The sequence below is a fragment of the Telopea speciosissima genome, chromosome 4 (assembly GCF_018873765.1).
Source record: "Telopea speciosissima isolate NSW1024214 ecotype Mountain lineage chromosome 4, Tspe_v1, whole genome shotgun sequence".
Classification (NCBI taxonomy): Eukaryota; Viridiplantae; Streptophyta; class Magnoliopsida; order Proteales; family Proteaceae; genus Telopea; species Telopea speciosissima.
In genome coordinates this window covers 56,956,760-56,975,180 of record NC_057919.1, presented here as the reverse complement: position 1 = coordinate 56,975,180, position 18,421 = coordinate 56,956,760, and positions in this window count along the sequence as shown.

Genomic DNA, 18,421 nt, shown 5'->3' with positions numbered 1-18,421 from the left:
AAAATTGATGTTCTCCACCGGCACTAAGAAATCAAAGGTGAGAACACGAAAGACCATTCTAATCAATTTTCCCTTTCAATGATGGCAGAACCTTCCCAACAGCTACAACATTGAGAAAATTCAAATGTAAATTAATTACACTCACTAATTAATATCCAAAAAGTGATTCATCAAAACTAACTTTTTATTGCGTCAGGAAATTGTTCAGCGGTCCTTCAAGTGCCGTAACCTATAAAAGAACCTGGGTGACAAAAGAGAATCGGTGTGGTTCCAGCCTAGGACTCTCCGATGACTAAGTTAGATCTCTCTAAACAAACAGATGAATAATAGAATTCAAGATGGGTTTATGGGGTAGAGTACCTTCCTTTTTATAGTAGAGTATGGCGGTGTGGAGGTGTGGAGAGTTTCAGTCGGTGATGAGTAGACTTCGTGATTGATAGAGTCCCCGGATAGCAGGGCTCTTCCTTGGCTGGTTGCTTCTCCTCTGGTGACAGTGTCCCAGTTGGGTTGTCGTTCTTAGCGGATAGATGTTGTTACGTTGTCAGATATGGTGCTTAGTGTTTATGTCCATCTGGGACTGTACAGTTGATTAGCGGTGTTCTAGAGTCTTTAAGGCGGTGTACATTCAGTTGACAACGACAGTGACGATGGTGTTGGTCTCCTATCAGGATCCACGTCCACGATTGTATCCACATGTGTCTGAGGTCCACGTCTGCGTGTGCATGGAAGTCCGTACCCCAAGGGGTTGGCGGCCAAAGGAGGCCGTACCCCAAAGGGTTGGCGCTCAAGGGAAGCGTACCCCAAGGGGCTAGCACCCAAGGAAAGCCTTACCCCAAGGGGTTGGCACCCAAGGGAAGAGTACCCCAAGGGGTTAGCACCCAAGGGAAGCAGTACCCCAAGGGATTGGCGCCCAAGGGTGTGGGTGGTCCGCGCCCGTGCTAGTTCCTCCTTTGGTCCCGTTACGGTCCACCTCCTTGGACCAGACACGTGGCAACCTCCAATTGGTATTCATGAATCTGGGTTTATCATTTGCCCCCCACTCTCTTAGGACAGAGTGTTCAAGAGAGTAACTTTGCATTTTCGCTTTGAAGCTTTATCTCCCTTGCTCTCCTCTAGTCTCTTCCTTTCTTGGCTACTGGCCCTTGGCCTTCCTGATGGCTTACCTAGCTTTGGCCTACTTAGTGTTGCTTCCTACTTTTGATGTTTACGATTGAATTCTTGCCTCCCTTCTGGGTGTCGTTGTTCCTCGTCCTTTGTATGTGGTAGATAGGCCTTGGTAGTTGTTCAACCTTAGTGGCCTTAAGCCTTGGTGGTCTTGAGTCTTGGGGATCTGTGCACCTTGGTGGCCTTACGCCTCGGTGGTCCGTGGACCTTGGGGGCCTTATGCCTTGATGGTTCCTGGACTTTGGTGGTCTGTGGACTTTGGTGGCTTTGCACCTTGGTGGTCTACAGACCTTGGTGTCATTGTGCCTTGGTGGTCTATGGACCTTGGTGGCATTGTGCCTTGGTGGTCAACGGACCTTGGTGGCATTGCGTCTTGGTGGTCTATGGACCTTGGTGGCATTGCACCTTGGTGGTCTACGAACCTTGGTGGCATTGCTCCTTGGTGGTCTACGGACCTTGGTGGCGTTGCGCCTTGGTGGTCAACGGACCTTGGTGGCCTTGCGACTTGGTGGTCTAAAGACCTTGGTGGCATTGTGCCTTGGTGGTCTACGGACCTTGGTGCCATTCCGCCTTGGTGGTCTATGGACCTTGGTGCCTGAAAGTGTTGAAGTAGATAGATGTATTATGTCTCTTTCGTCGATCAGCACCCCTTCGTCGATCGACGCCCCTTTGTGATCAGCGCCCCTTCGTTCGATCAACGCCCCTTTGTCGATTGGTGCCCCTTTGCGGTCAGCGCCCCTTCTTTTGATTAGCGCCCCTTCGTCGCTCGGCCCCCCTTTGCAATCAATGCCCCTTCGTTGATTAGCGCCCCTTCGTTCGATCGGCGCCCTTCATCGATCAGTGCCCGTGTATGCCTTTATCCTCTTGTTCTTTATCTTTTCTTTTCTTTTCTTTTTTTTTTTTTTTTTTTTTTTTTGTATTGAGTCAAATAGGTCTTTGGCCATAGACACGTCTTTACTCGAACCTTGACCTTGACCCCTCGTAAACGTCAACCTCAGACCTCGGACCTCGGACCTCGACCTCAGACCTTGACCTTGAACCTCGAGCCTCACCCATGTCCATGGCCTGTCATCTACGACCCTTGGCCGTGGCATTTTTTTTTTTTTTTTGGGTACCTTTCCTCTTGGGTTGGCTTGTTGGTCGTTACAGATTGCTTTCTACTCTCTTTCTACTCTCCTGGGTTGGTGGCTTAATGTTGGGGGACTATTACTCAAGTAAGTAGCCTTCCTTGCCATTGTCCATGACGTCTAGCGAATCTGACTCCGCCACTGTTGTAGTTGGGTCCTTGGATGGGCCCTCTTCAAGGTCGTCATCCTCTGTAGTCACTCTCCCCCCATTGCTTCCTCCCAGACCTACTCCTAGTGACGGGGAGGATGCCATTGATAGTCCTGATCCAGAGGGTAGTCCTTCTAGAGATGATGTTGGGGTGGCACCCCTTCTAAGATTGTCCTTTGCGCCCCTAGAGAGTCGATCGTTCCTTCTCCCACCGAGCGGATGAGGTCCACCTTTATGAGGTTTGCTTCTCCTATAGCCAGCTTTCCTTCTGGGTTCCTGTGGTTGGATCCGCGTTCCTTTGTGTATTGTTCTTGGTCACTTGTATATGATCGACTGGCTTTGGTAGTCATTCAACCCCGATGGCCTTACGCCTTGATAGTTCTCGGTCTTTGTTGGTCTGCGGACCTTGGTGGCATTGCGCCTTGGCGGTCTACGGACCTTAGTGGCATTGCGCCTTAGTGGTCTATGGACCTTGGTGGCATTGTGTCTTGGTGGTATACGAACCTTGGTGGCCTTGCGCCTTGGTGGTCTGCGGACCTTGGTGGCATTGTGCCTTGGAGGTCAGCGGACCTTGGTGTGGTGGAAGCGATCCGATTGATGGGTAGGAGTAGACAAGTATATCCCAATATAAAATTTAAAATTATCCTCGAAAACTATAATTGTAATGTGACTTTTTGTGTACTGTGGCTGACAGCTGACTATGCTACTGCTACTGCTGCTCCTCTTACTGGTAGTACTTCTTTAGGTGTTCTGAGTTCTAGGTACGGTCTACCTTCTTGCCCCTAGAGTTTTCAAGCGGTAGGTCCCTGAACGTATCTGTTTAGAAACTATGTAAGGTCCTTCCCAGTTGGCAGAGTTTGCCCTCCTTCCTTGGCTGTGATGCTCTAGCTTTCCTTAACTCCTCTAAGCAGTGTTCTGTTTGTTACCTCCACCTGACCATTGGCCTATGGGTAGGTTACTGATATAGGCTGATAGGCAATGTTGTAGAGTTGGGAGAAAGCCTTGAACTTTGGATGTCAATTTGGTGGTGGGTAGATGGGGTACTAGGGCGAACAATTGACATTGCTCGCAACTCTTGGCATACTGTATGGCTTCTTCTTGCATCCGTGGCCAGTAGAACCCTGGCAGAAGACTTTGTAGGTTAGCGCTTGCCTTCCCATGTGGCTTCCGCATATCCCCTTATGGACCTCTACTAGGGCATACTTGGCTCCCTTAGGTCTTAGGCACCTGAGTAGTGGTGCAATGACTCCTCTCTTATATAGTACTTTATCTAGGACGGTGTACTTTACAGCTCTCATCCTTATCTTCCTTGCCTCGACCTTGTCTTCCGGTAAGACGTCGTTCTGTAGGTAGTTGAGTATAGGGTCCATCCCACTAGGCCCCTCCTCAATCTCGTTGACCTGCTTCTCTTGATATGTCGGTTCATGTAGTATTTCAACATACACTGCACTGGCCAGGTTTCTGAGTTCGTCATTGGCTAGCCTAGATAGGGCATCAGAGGTGGCATTCTCGATCTTGGGAACATGAACCATCTCAAACTTCATAAACTCCCTGATCAATTCTCTAGCACATGCTAGATATGACGCCATTCGCTCCACCTTCGCCTCATACTCTCCATTCACCTGGTTCAGTACAAGTTGGGAGTCACTCCGGATGGATAGATGTGTGATTTGAATGGCCTTGGCCACCCGGAATCCATCCAGTAATGCTTCGTACTCTGCTTTGTTGTTGGATGCTGGGAAGGTGAAACGGAGAGCATACTGGATTCAAAATCCTTTGGGGCTGGTGAGTATGAAGCCAGCCCCGCTTCCTGTGGCGTTACTCGAACCATCCACGTACATCTCCCACGATCCTCGATCATGCTCCTCTGGTTCTTCTACTTCTGACTCGATCTCGGGTAGAGTCCATTCAGCGACGAAGTCCGCCAAAGCTTGGCCTTTGATGGCCCTCCCCGTCCTGGGTTGGAACCTGATGTCGTGTTCACTCAACTTGACTGCCCAGGCGATCAACCTTTCGGAGACGTCTGGTTTGTGCAGTACCTTCTTCAATGGTAGGTCGGTGAGTACTATGATTGTATGGGCTTGGAGGTATGGTCAGAGCTTCCTAGCTGCGATCAACAGTGCATAGGCTACCTTCTCAGTTCTGGTGTACCTAGTCTTTGCGTCAATCAACCCATGACTGATATAGTAGATAGGTCTTTGTACATTTGCTTCTTCCTTCAACAGTACTGGACTCACCGCCACTAGGGTTCTCGAGGTACTCCTTCAGCTCATCGAATGCCTTTTGGCACTCCTCTGTCCATGAAAAGTCTTTAGGACTTCGGAGGTTCTTCAACGACTTGAAGAACAGCAGACACTTATCTCCCGACCGTGACACGAACCTTGAAAGGGCGGTGATCCTTCCATTCAGCCTCTGTACTTCCCTGACCGTCCGAGGTGGTGCCATCTCTTGGATGGCCTTGATCTCGGATGGGTTGGCTTCTATTCTACGTACTGAGACCATGAACCCTAGGAACTTCCTGACTTTACTCTGAAAGCACACTTTGCAGGGTTTAACTTCATCTGGTTCCTTTTTAGCACGGTGAATACTTCTTCCAGGTCGGTCAGGTGTTGGTGGGCTTAGACGTTTTTGACGAGCATGTCATCCACGTACACCTCCATGTTGTGCCCAATCTGTTCTTCGAACACCTTGTTGACCATCCTCTGGTAGGTGGCCCCTGCGTTCTTCAGTCCGAACGGCATGACACGGTAGCAGTAGTTCTCCTTGTCTATTAGGAATGTGGTGTAAGACTCATCATCCTCATGCATGAGGATCTGGTTGTAACCAGAGTAGTCATCCATGAAACTCAGCATCTCATAGCCGGCGATTGCATCGATTAACAATTCAATCCTGGGGAGTGGGTATTCGTCCTTTGGGCATGCCTTGTTTAAGTCAGTGTAGTCGACGTACATTCTCCATTTCCCATTGGGCTTGGGTACCATGACCACGTTCGCGAGCCAGGTAAGGAACTTCTCTTTGATGAACCCTGCTCGACTCAACTTTTCTACCTCCTCCTTGATAGTTGCCTGTCGGTGAAGGGCAAAATTCTGCCTCTTCTGCTGGACAGGCTTCCTGGTTGGGTCTACATGTAATTTGTGCTCGGCTATAGATCTGGGTATGCCTGGCATGTTGGTAGTCAACCCTGCAAAGACATCCATGTTGGTCTGGGGGAGGTGTCCCAACTCTTCTTTCTATTCATCGCTCAGCAATGAACCCACCTGTATGACTTTGGAAGGGTAGTCCTTGTTGAGTGGCCATAGGACAAGGTCCTCTACCGGCCTTCCTCTCTTCTCTGTCAGTTCATCTCTCTGGTCACTGACTAGGTTCTCTATGCACAGTGCCATCCCCCGTGTGTTGCCGTTGTTTTTCTTCACAAAGGTGGCATAGCATTCTCTGACCTTCTTCTAATCGCTTCGAACTTCGCCCACTCCGTTGTCAGTGGGGAACTTCATCTTCAGGTGGAGTGGAGACACGACTCCTCTAAGGGCTATCAAAGATGGTCGCCCTAAGAGGTCGTTGAATGACACCACGGATCTAACGACCATGAAGTTCACTATGATGGTTACTCGATGAGGATGTTCTCCAAAGGTGATGGGTAGCTATATAGTGCCTCTGGTGGAGGCAGTGGCACCCGAGAACCCATGGAGGTAGGTGGGCTCTGGCTTGAGTTAATCGTCTCCGAATCCGAACTGGTGGTAGGCTTCCAATGATAGCACGTCCACGGATGCCCCTGTATCTATCAACACCCTATGCACTAGTTGATTGACTATCTCCACCTGACTACTAAGGCATCCTCATGTGGAAAGCTCACACCTTCTAAGTCTACATCCGAGAAAGAGATCACCATCTCGGTCTTTGCTCTCTTGTTTGGCTTCTCTGCTACTCCCGCAAACCTGGCATGGGTTTTGGCCTTCCTGGTTGATTCTTGCCCTGGTCCTCCAAGTATGGTGAGGATAGGGGCTCCCTTGGTGCCGCTGGGTTCTGGTACATCTCTCCTTTCCTCTGTGTGATCTCTCTGTCTATCTCGATCCGCCTTCCTTTCTTCCCTTCTTGGTTCTTCTCTTTCTCGATCACGATCTCGGTCTCCTTGGCTCGAACGGCCGTCACGCCTTCCTTTTATGTATTTGCTCAGACTCTCTGCTCTTACAAGTTGCTCTATCTCCTTCTTCAGTTGATAGCAATCTTCTGTGTCATGCCCGTTATCTTTGTGGAAGAGACAATACTTGTTGGGGTTGCGCTTCTCAGATCCTGCTAGCATGGGTCATGGCCAACGGAGTAGGTCACGGTCTTGGATCTGCATAAGGATTTGGGACCTTGTGGTGTTTAGGGGTGTGAACTCCGGACTTCTCGCTCTCTCATTTCTCTCTGAGTGGCGGTCATTCCTTCCTGAGGGACAATCCCCCTTCTCTTGTCGACGTTTGGTTTTTAACCTCTTGCTTTCCTTGCGGTCGTCCGGTGCCAACCTCTTGTTATCCTGTGGCTTAGCTTCAATCGCATTCTTTCAAGCCTGTAGTACCTCGGCCATGTTGGCAAACTCATTACACCGCTCCAGAAGCTCTTTCATGGTCCTGGTCTCATGATGTGCCAGGTCCTTGATTAAGTCCAGGTCCCTGATGCCCCTAGCCAAGGCTACATGCTGGGTCTAGTCGTCTAGGTCTCAGACCTCCAGGGACTTCTTGGTGAACCTACTGACATACTCCCTGAGGGACTCCCCAGGGTTCTGTATCACGTTCAGTAGATTAACCGTGGTATTCTTCTGCTTGACGCTGCTCTGAAAGCGGGTCACAAACTATTCGCATAGCTCTGCAAACTAATCGATCGACCTTGGTCGTAGTCTGGAGAACCATGAAGTGGCTGCACCTTTAAGGGATGCAGGGAATACTCTGCAGGAGACCACTTTCGATCCCCCATATAGGGTCATCATCCCATTAAAGTAGTTGATATAGTCATTGGGGTCCGTGGTACCATTGTAGAGTTCGAAGGTGGGTAACCTGAACCTGGATGGGAGTGAGGCTGACATGATCTCTTCCGAGAATGGATGCTGCCCGGGGATCGAGTGTGTCTCACCCTTGGTCTGCTTCTTCAGTCCTTCCAACTTCTCATCCAAAGCTCAGAGTCTCTTGTCTAGCTCTTCATCTCGTGATCGTCCCTCATGCCTGGCCGGACGCTCACTGTGACCCCGTTCTTGTCCTCTCCTTGAAGTCACCTCCTGCCTTGAGTACTGGCGAGATGGTGAATGATCACGCCGTGATGAGCCCTAGCGTGAACGTGAGGGGCTTTCTTCTCTGTAGGACTGGCTCCACCCTGGTGCATAACTCTCCCCTAGTCGACCTTGGAACACTGATCTCCTTATTGAGCCTTCTGGACTAGGTACCATGGATCAGTGCGATGGTGTTCTCCCACGGTCTGACCGTACTGGGAGGTCCGTTGTTCTCCTAGGATGTTGGGAGGGATCTCCCCGCTGTCTGGTGTTCCTCTCTGACCTGTCACCCCTAGGAGGTGACCTCCTAGGGCTCTGCTCCTGTTGAGGGTCTGTCCTATGACGGTGGGATGTTACACACTGCCTCAGGTAGTCACGGAAGAGTTGTTGGTCATGGAGGATCTGTCGCTGCAAGTCATTGATCTGACCTACAATCGCCGGGGCATTAGGATCAGGTACTGGCTCCCCGACGGCTCCGGTGGCTACTTCAGGGTTGAGGTCAATTACCCCAACTTGTTTATTCTTGGGGACCTCCCTCTCCTGAGAGACATGATCAGCGGCTCTGCGACGTGAGCTCTCTGGAGGAGGTGATCCATTCCCCTCCCTTGGGGCATTGTTGGTAGAGGGAGCGGTCTTCTTGCCTCGTGGTGCCATGGAATGATTATGAGAACAAGCTAGTAGGTACAATGGCTAGAATCGTTCCCACAAACGGCTCCAATCTGTTGCGTCAGGAAATCGTTCAGCGGTCCTTCGAGTGTCGTAACCTGCAAAAGAACCTAGGTGACAAAGGAGAACCGGTGTGATTCCGGCTTAGGACTCTCCGATGCCTAAGTTAGATCTCTCTAAGCAAACAGATGAATAATAGAATTCAAGATGGGTTTATGGGGTAGAGTACCTTCCTTTTTATAGTAGAGTATGGCGGTGTGGAGAGTCTCAGCCGGTGATGAGTAGCCTTCGTGATTGATAGAGTCCCCGGATAGCAGGGCTCTTCCTTGGCTGGTTGCTTCTCCTCTGGTGATAGTGTCCCAGTTGGGTTGTCGTTGTTAGTGGATAGATGTTGTTATGTTGTCAGATATGGTGCCTAGTGTTTATGTCCATCTGGGACTGTACAGCTGATAGGCGGTGTTCTAGAGTCCTTGAGGCGGTGTACGTTCAGTTGATGACGACAGTGACGATGATGTTGGTCTCCTATCAGGATCCATGTCTGCGCTTGTATCCACGTGTGTCTGAGGTCCATGTTTGCGTGTGCATGGAAGTCTGTGCCCCAAGGGGTTGGCGCCCAAGGGAAGCTGTACCCCAAGGGGTTGGAGCCCAAGGGAAGCCATACCCCATGGGGTTGGCGCCCAAGGGAAGTGTACCCCAAGGGGTTGGCACCCCAGGGAAGCCATACCCCAAGGGGTTGGTGCCCAAGGGTGTGGGTGGTCCGCGCCCGTGCTAGTTCCTCCTTTGGTCCCGTTACGGTCCACCTCCTTGGACCAGACACGTGGCAGCCTCCAATTGGTCTTCATGAATCTGGGTTTATCACTTTTGATTCCGTTTCTCTTGCAAAAAATATATACAAAGGTATTCTATGTTCATTCTATGAGAGGCAACTATCAAAATATCAGCAAAAGCCATGGCATTATAGATTAAACTCCAAAAACAATAAACTCATTAACCCAAAATCAATTGGCATTTCATAACATAGAACGTAACAATCAAATTCAAAAAACTTTCAAATTCAGGTCTAGAAAAACAAATTGAATGAAATCAGAAGAAGGACTAAACAAAAATCCAAACAATAGAACCCTCGAAAAGGTATACAATACGCCGTCATATTGATAGACTTTGCTAGCTGAGAAAGTTGGATGCAAACCCCTAGACAAATCCTTGTCATGCAAAGGTCTCTTTTTTGGATCAGACAAAAAATCTCAAATCCCAATCGTGGTATTCCTTTAACAAGACAATTCAAAGCCCTACACATAGCAGATCAGATTCGATCAATGACTTAAAACTCTATATTGAAATCTAATATAAAGATTTGAATAGATTCAAAAGAAGATAAATAGAAAATGATCACCCACAAGAAGAGATCAAAGAATACTCACAACGAAGAGTCGAGAAACACTGAAAGATGAGAAGTGCCTTTGTTCTGTAAAACAAACAAATTAACAGATGTAAAATCCTAGGAGTGAACAAAAATAGCAACGAAGAATGCTCCCCAGGCTTAGCTCCTAACCACGGAAAACTTAAAGAATGCTCTCCAACTCTGGAATGAGATGAAGAGTTATGGGTTAGTGACCTATTCAAAAACTTGTAACAACCTTGTAAGAAGAGTTCTGCAGTGTCGATGAAAGGCGGCCAAAAATGGATTATAATGAATAGCCGTCATGGGTTTGAACAGTTTCAAAAGACGCAAAGCCATTAAAATCCAAACTATCAAATAAAACAACAAAAAAAGAAGGAAAAATTGCCAATGCCTTCAGGAATGTAACAATAACAAATTAATAAATAATTTAAAGAACATAACCTGCCAAACGTGAATCATCTTCAATCCTGAAACATAAGTGAGAGAGAGACCTAAGTGACCGTTGCCTATTATGCAAATATACATTAATATCTCAACAGGATACAGACCATATCTTAATCATTTGGAGAAAATGACCAGACCTAAAGGAAAAAGCACTTCATAATATGTCATAAGTCATAACAAGCAAAACCCTATACTACTTACTACAATATCCACAGATCCCTTTTGAATACAGCTGCAAAAATATCTTAGAATTTGTTTCTAATATAACTGAGAAATTTTACAAAATCTATTTAATGGAAGTATCTAACAACATTGTCACTTTAGAACTATTTGTGGTGTCAAAATTGAAAACCGACTTTTCAACACCATCTATAAAACCAACATTGTAAGTCTTATCATGGATGTAACCCTCAAACGGTAGAAATTGAACTAAATCTTTGTCGTAGGCCAAAGTAAGAAATATGACAGACCTTTAGAACATTTAAAATGCATAAGAAAGAAAAAATAGATGCTAGAATGTATTGAAGCCATAACTGGAGCTCAATCCAGCAAGAGATAAGACAGCTTGATCAGGCAGTCTGGTAGTCAAATTGGATTGACTTGACAACACATAACAAATTCAACTTAGTTTACTTCCAGCAATTAATATATTTAGATTTTCAAAAACCTAAGTTTCAGTGTCCAACATAAAAAAGAGCACAATATGATGGATAAAAGAATAAGTCAAACATAATAGTAAGCAACACCCTCTCAACTCAAATATTGAACATCACCTGCCAAAACCAACAAATCTATAAGGTTTCAATCATAGAAAAGAAAGTGATAAAGTTTTACCACCGTCTGCTTAACAATGTATGGCTCTGCAGATGGACTAATTGGTTTTGTAATTAGAATAGTCAAGCAGCCGTTTCAATTTCCATAAACAATAACTGTGAAGTAGCAATCACCCACCTGGCATGCAATACAGAGCATGAGGAGTAGAGTAACAAAAACAAACCATTCTTTCAAGTAGAAGAGTTCTACAATGACAAGAAGTAAGGTAGCATAGCCAAAGTATTTTTATCTCTTCAAAGTTCTATCATAACAAGAAGTGGAAATTCTTATCTGCTTCTACTTTCCATAAAGCTAATATTTATACAAGAAGTAACAATCGGCAAATCAAACAGTCATTCATGAAGAACCCAAAAGAGCATACAAAATATCTCTATTTTTTAGGAGAATGGAAGAAATCAAATCAAATGTCAATGAGTCCAACAAGATCCTATTATTTCACCCATCTCTAATATATTACATTTCCAATAGGCAAAAGAAATAAATTTAGAGGCACTGTAGAAGGTGAGCTGGGTGGGGATACAATTTATTTGTACTTTATATAAGTAATTTTTTATTTATTTGATTTGATTGCTTACTTTTATATCTCCAGTTTGAAATGGGAGATTTGGTTATTAGGAACCCAAAAGTTTAGCAACACATGAAAGATTTAGAATCAAACTTGCTCTTTAACGTCAATGACTCGAATAGTATCTTATTATTTTCATCCACCATTAATACATTACATTTCTGGTAGGAAAATGAAATAAAATTAGAGGAACTGTAGAAAGTGAGTAGGGCAAGGAAAAGAGGGGGAGATGGGGGGGGGGGAGAATCTACCTTTTAAAAGTATTGTTCCTTCCAATTATGATTATTGCATAAAATATCCACAATGGAAAAACACAAAGAAGAGGAAGAAACTTTGATATACAAGCACTGCTTTACATACATCTAGAATTGATGGTATAGCTATGGGAAAGTCCAGAGTAATGGGTATGTGGTTATATTAACAAGGTCAAAGAAAATGCTAGATTCCACAATCTTAGAAATCTATTAGGTATGAACACATTTGGCAATAAGAAAATCCCCAACACCAATTCCTCAAGTCAGTCACATATCTCTAAAATAGTTATCTGTGAAGCCATCATAGTTCAAATGTTTTCTTAGGTAATGAGAGATATTTACAAGGTGCATAGATTCTTATCTTTTTTTTTAATTCAATCATTAAACAACATTCTGAATTTATTCAAATGGGCTAGCTTCCATAGGAAACAAATCTTTCAGTGAAGCATGAGTTATGCTTCTAGAAATCATTCATCTAGAATGAAAATCGTATTTGTACTATTGTAATTTAATTAATTACAAACCAAATCTCAAAATTTTGAAGGGGAAAAAAGAAAAATTAAAACATGTAATTCTCATTATGTAATTCAATGACTTCTTAATCATGAGTTTCTCAACCAAATCCGAAATTAGTAGAACCCCATGAAGCAGATACAATACCATAATTTGCTAACACCAGTTCATCAATAAATAGATTTACAATTAATAAAATACAATCAGACTGAGAATGAACAAAAAGAATGAGAGTTTCTACCATTTTCGTCTGAATCAGGGATTTTAGAGTTTTGGATCTGATTTGTCTTGTTCTCGATCATGTCAATCGTCCATGTGAGTTCCTTCAATGCTTGAAGTGTTTCGTTTGGGGGTTGCCTTGAGCCTGAAGGAGATTGATAGAATGCATATATTCAAAATAAGAATCAAGTGTATACCTGAAACTTTAAAACCTTAGAAAAATTAAAAAACCCCAAAGTCAAGTTGCAACCCCAAATACTCTCCCACGGTGGGACCCCAAAACATAATTTAAATTAGGTCAAGCAGGTGGATGGAGAGACTCAGAGCCCAACTAACAATAAACAATTGAAAGGAAGTATGCCCATAAATGAGTTACAGAACAAGCTTTGGTTCTTGTGTTTATTTACGGAGTAGAAGAAACCAAAGCACATTCTAACTTCATACAAAGAAGAAGACTGATAAGCAGTAGCAAGTGAATCCATATAGAATAGTAAAAGAGAGAGGTAAGTGGAGGGATTCAGCAGAGGGGGGGGGCCTTGCAGTTACCTGAAACAAGTCGCAGTAGTGGAACTCTAAGAGATTGGTGACATAGTCCATTTGAGGAAACGAAGATGGGGAAGTAGAGAGAGAGAGAGAGAGAGAGGTTGGATGGGAGACAACGAATCGAGGAAGAGGAAGGGGGTTGGGTAGGTGGGGGTTGCGTAGAGAGGGTCAAAAAGGGTTGTAGAGCAATCAAAGTTTTCAGATTTCTTTCCTTTGTTTTTCCTGAAGGTGTTGTTGCCTCAGTCATAGAGTCAATGTAGATGCCTCAATATTGAGCCGAAGAAGGCACTGGCTCAACCGCTTATATCACAGACTTAACAATTTCTAACAACTAAAAAACGATAAAGACAACTTTCTCAAGGAAACAATTGATTGAAGTTGAAATTCCATGGATATCAAAGAAAAAATAAGAGAAATTTAGGGCAAATAACTCACCTCCACTGTATGGATTTTTGTGGCTTTGCTCACTTTGAAAACGACTATAGAGACCGAGAGAGGGGGGCACTCATCCTCAGTGTCTGGAGTACCCTACAAAATAAGATTAAATTTTATTAATAAAAAAATCTTTCTAATGGCAAAAAGAGAGTGAGAGATGTAAGGAAGCTGTTGCACAGCGAGGAAGAGAGATGGGGTATAGGGATGAGGTAGAGGCTCGAGGGTCATGAGTCAAGAGTCAAGAGTGTGAAGAAGTAGAGAGAAAATTATTTTCAAAATTAAAATTAAATGAAAGGGTACTAATAATTTATAAAAGACAAGAAGATTAATAAATAAAAAATGATATTTAATAGAGAAGAAGGGTAAAATAATCAAGCGAAAAGTAATCACAAAACATGAGTTTATGCACTTATATAATAGTATGATAGTATGAGAGAGAGAGAGAGAGAGAGATCACTACATGCATACTATGCTATCCATATAAAATAATCTGTAATTATGCTGGTCAATCTTAATCTCATATCACTTATTAATCATTGTATATACTGGATTCTTTTAATTTCATTTGTGTGGAAATTAACATTTACAAAATCACACTTTAAGGCAATTAACATTTAGTTAATTAATTCATGTTATCTTCTAATATGCAAACATCTTATGTGCACAAGCATACTACATATGTAAGAAATACTTTAATGTTAAATCATATTTAAATGTAAGGGTTATATTGTACTCCGACCTTTAAAGGTTCTAAAAACAAAAGAATATATATATATATATATATATATATATATATTCATATTATGCTCAATAGGTCACTGTTTATCTAAAACAATACCCAACTTCTTAAAATTTATATATGGGCTCACAGAATATGAAATCCAAAATTAGTTATATTTTCAATTTGAATAACATCTAATTAACTTCAAAATACCATGTACTATTTCGAATTAACAAGACAAACTACCATTCTTGATTAACGGTACTAAACAATTTAATGTCATATAAAAATTGATTATAAAATCAAAGAAAACTTAATTACTATTCACAAGAGTATATTCATATTTTTAAATATTAAATTAATTAAAATATTATTCTATGAATAATACAATTCTATTCAATAAATAGTGAATTTCATCAAACAAAACACTATTTTGTGAACAATACAATATTACTCATGGAATAATGGTTTTTTAAAAATAAAATATATAATCATAAATATGCAATGGCTAATAAAATAAGGAAAGGCCTTCTCTGATACCACTAATAGAGAATGCGAAAACGATACAGATCGTCCTACCAGTCGAGACGGCCATACGATAACATAATTATCATTAAAAAGAGTTGAATATATGATTACCTTCAACTTACAAATGCAAGGCCTCCACGCGATCTTAGCCCTTTAGCGACGAGTCTTTTCCACTGCGTAACTTTGTGTTCCTGTCAATTAAAGTTCCTCCAAAACTACAGGGTTTTCTCAAAACCCAACATTTACAATCTTAAAGAGGAGGGAGAAGAGATAGGATAATCCTTTAGGAGAAGGGGAGAGCACTATATATAGATTATGGGTTATGATTATATACCAATATTGTTGCATATAGATTGTCATTATTGGCAACCAAATGTAGATCAGTGATGAGATGGCAGTGGTTCAATGGCAGAGTGATGAAGTTTGTGTATATTATTGGTGGAGAGAGAAAATAGAAGTGGACCCCACATGTCGAGTGATATGGCAGCAAAGGGTGTGGTGGCCATGCCACATGGCAGTAGGTCAATATTGGACATAAATAAGCAAGCCAGCAGGGTCATTTAGTGCAACCCATGGGCAGCATAAATGCTTCAATACTGGCCAAATTTTGGGAGTGTTTATCAAAACATGCTTATGTACTGTATTCATTGTGTCACATTAAAAATTCTTGCATCCCCGAGAGCAGCAAGCGGATCGAGGCAGCTTGGGTTACATTTTCATTTGGTGTTTATTTCATTTAAAGATTTCAAATCAAAGAATTTGAATGGATTTCAAAAAGTAAGCTTTTGTTGACTGTTCTAGAGTCTTGAAAAGTTAAGTTTTTCAACAGAGAGGGCCACGTTAGACCTCTCATAAAGTCATGCTATAATGTCATATTTATGAAGGTTTTTGAAAAGGGTTTGAAGAAAATCATGATTCTATTTTTGTAACCTAGATTGGGAGCTCAAAAAGAAACTCGTAGGCCGCGCCACATTGATTCTTGTGCACTATAATGGTTAGTGTTTGTGTGTGTGAAGCGTGCATCAAGGCCATAAAATGACTCCAAAACTAAGTCCCTGGTTTGCTCCTGAAATATCCATATATTTTGAAATTCAAAATCAAGGGATCAAGATGCCTCCCATCCAAGGAGACAATCTAGTCAGCTGAGTAGATATCTCGGTGTATGAACCAATCAATGCTAGAAACGTCGTCTGACGACTAACGCAGTCAACCAGCCTTTTTGACTATTGATTTGACTCCGATCTGATGGTTTAAATGAAGCCACACGCTCCAATGCCCATCCGATGGTTCTTATAATGGTAGATCGGTATACCTCTGTGGTCCTCTGGTTCCATGCATCATCAGCTCTCCATACACAGGCACAAAAGATTGTTAGATTAATTGCATTTGATGTATGTGTCCATCAAATCTGATTTAATATGATTAAATTAATTAATACATTTGCATATTCATGTGTGCTTATTGTGATTATTTTGATAATGTGCAATTACCCTCTTTTACCGTTATTAGTTCACAACTATGGGCAGACTTGGGCACTCTGTTCTAAGGTTGCCACATTGTATATTTGTCTAATGGAGATTAGTATGGAAATATAAATGTGGAAACTTAATTGTGTTGAACATTGATCCATTGGAATTTTCGATTTGATTTAACACCATTGTATTCGCATTTCTCATACCTGAGAGGCACTTACTGTTGCGTTTATATTTCATACAATTGTGATGATCAAATGGTTGATATCTACCGACAGGACTGACTATACACCAGACGCTCATTGTATGATTTATATGCGTGAATGGGGGTGTTCCTCAATAAGATTTCACACTCCGACATAGTGAACATCCAAGCATGTGAGTTATTGGATAATGATCGATCGAAATCCGGGCCTTGGTAATATTAGATATTGTTATTTGAAAGAAGTTTCAAATAATTTTGGTTGATCATTGGTCCTAATACTCATGGTTAATTATGCAATGCACTTGCAATTTTGGTAGGACGTTTTGTTTCAGACTTGTGAGGGTGCATTGTGGATGTTGGTAGTGTGGGGAGAAAGTGTAATGAAGTTTCTACCATAAAGGGTTTTTTAAGTTACGCCTTTTATCAAGATGTTCTTTTGTGCAATTAAGAAAAATTTTAAAATGTAGAGATTTTTTTTTGTGTAATTATGGACAACTTAAAAGGCTATCCTTTAGGATCACACCACTTGATATGATCTTGACCATTGATTTGTAATCTCCTAAATAAGGCTTTTCTATTTAAAAGAGAGGCTTGGTTCAAACCCAGTGTGACAACATAATTATTTTCGACAGTTGAGAGAGAGAGTTCTTGAGAAAGAAAAGAAAGCCTTCTTACCATTAAAAGAACACCCAATAATTTATTCGATACCATACGAAGTATTTGAAATACGAGAAAGAAGTATCATTTGGGTAATATTTTCAAAGGGGTTGATAATGGATTTGCTGTTCACCAATCATTGATGGTTCTAGAACCGCTAAGCCTATTTTACATGCAATAGTACATATAATTACTACTAGAAAAATATACAAAAGTTCTTCCTCAAGCTAGGGTTTCTGTCATTGGAGTTGGAATAAAGCTTTGGTGATCATACTCTTGGGCTGCATTCCTTTGGAGGAACGTGCCATCAGTGCGTTCTAGGTAACCTACTCATCCTAGTGATTAATTCGTTATCACATGTGTTCATTGAGATCCTATCTTTATAATTTTTTTATGTATTCCGTTTCGAACCGTTTCCGCTACCGCGAACAAAGATTCCATTTAAATTATTGCTATTGGTTCAACTTTGAACCATGATATCTGAGTCATCTGATCTCTGTTTGGGGTGAGTCACCTATCACAATTCATAGAAAAATGAGAAGAAGCTCTCTGTAACTATAGAACTGTGAAAAAGGTGCTTGGGTTTGTGAGGAAGAAGGAAAAAGAGAGGGAATCCTTGTCAAAATGCATTAAATATTGTCCATCATCTATTATGGGCATTTGTGAAGGTGCATTGAAGTGTTAAGGATGGTGGTTGAGCTCCACTAAAGCCAAAATGATGCATTGAGTATGTTTGTTGAAGAAAAACAAAAGAGAAAGAAGAAGAGGTGTTTAAGTGATCTCTCTATTGCAATGCTTACTTGAAAGCTCAAGTCTCACTACAAAGGACAAAGTTGATACTTCCAGTGGGCTTCAGTTCATCTCAGTAAAGCTCAAACCTCCTGTGTGAGGGTTGTAAGCATTCTTATCTCTCTTTAATTATTTATGTTTCATCCCTATTATTGATGTATACTAGAAATATGTGAATATTGTTGATAGACCGATTCTAATTTATGCTTACTTGTAGGGCATTGCTATAAGTCCAAAACAGTTAATTATTGTACTCTGTATTTAGTGGGTGCTAAATACTGGGAGTGGGTGCTATCTTGTACTGACATTTTTTTCCCTCTCAGTTCTATGATGGGAAAAATTGGGTGTGGGTGCTCCCACCTGTAGGTGCAACAAAGTTGAGTATTGAGCAAATACGAAGCCCATAGTGACATTGCTCCGTGGATGTAGGCAATCTACCGAACTACATATATCTTGTGTTGTGCGTGTGGACCTAAGCATTTGTTTATACTTGTAT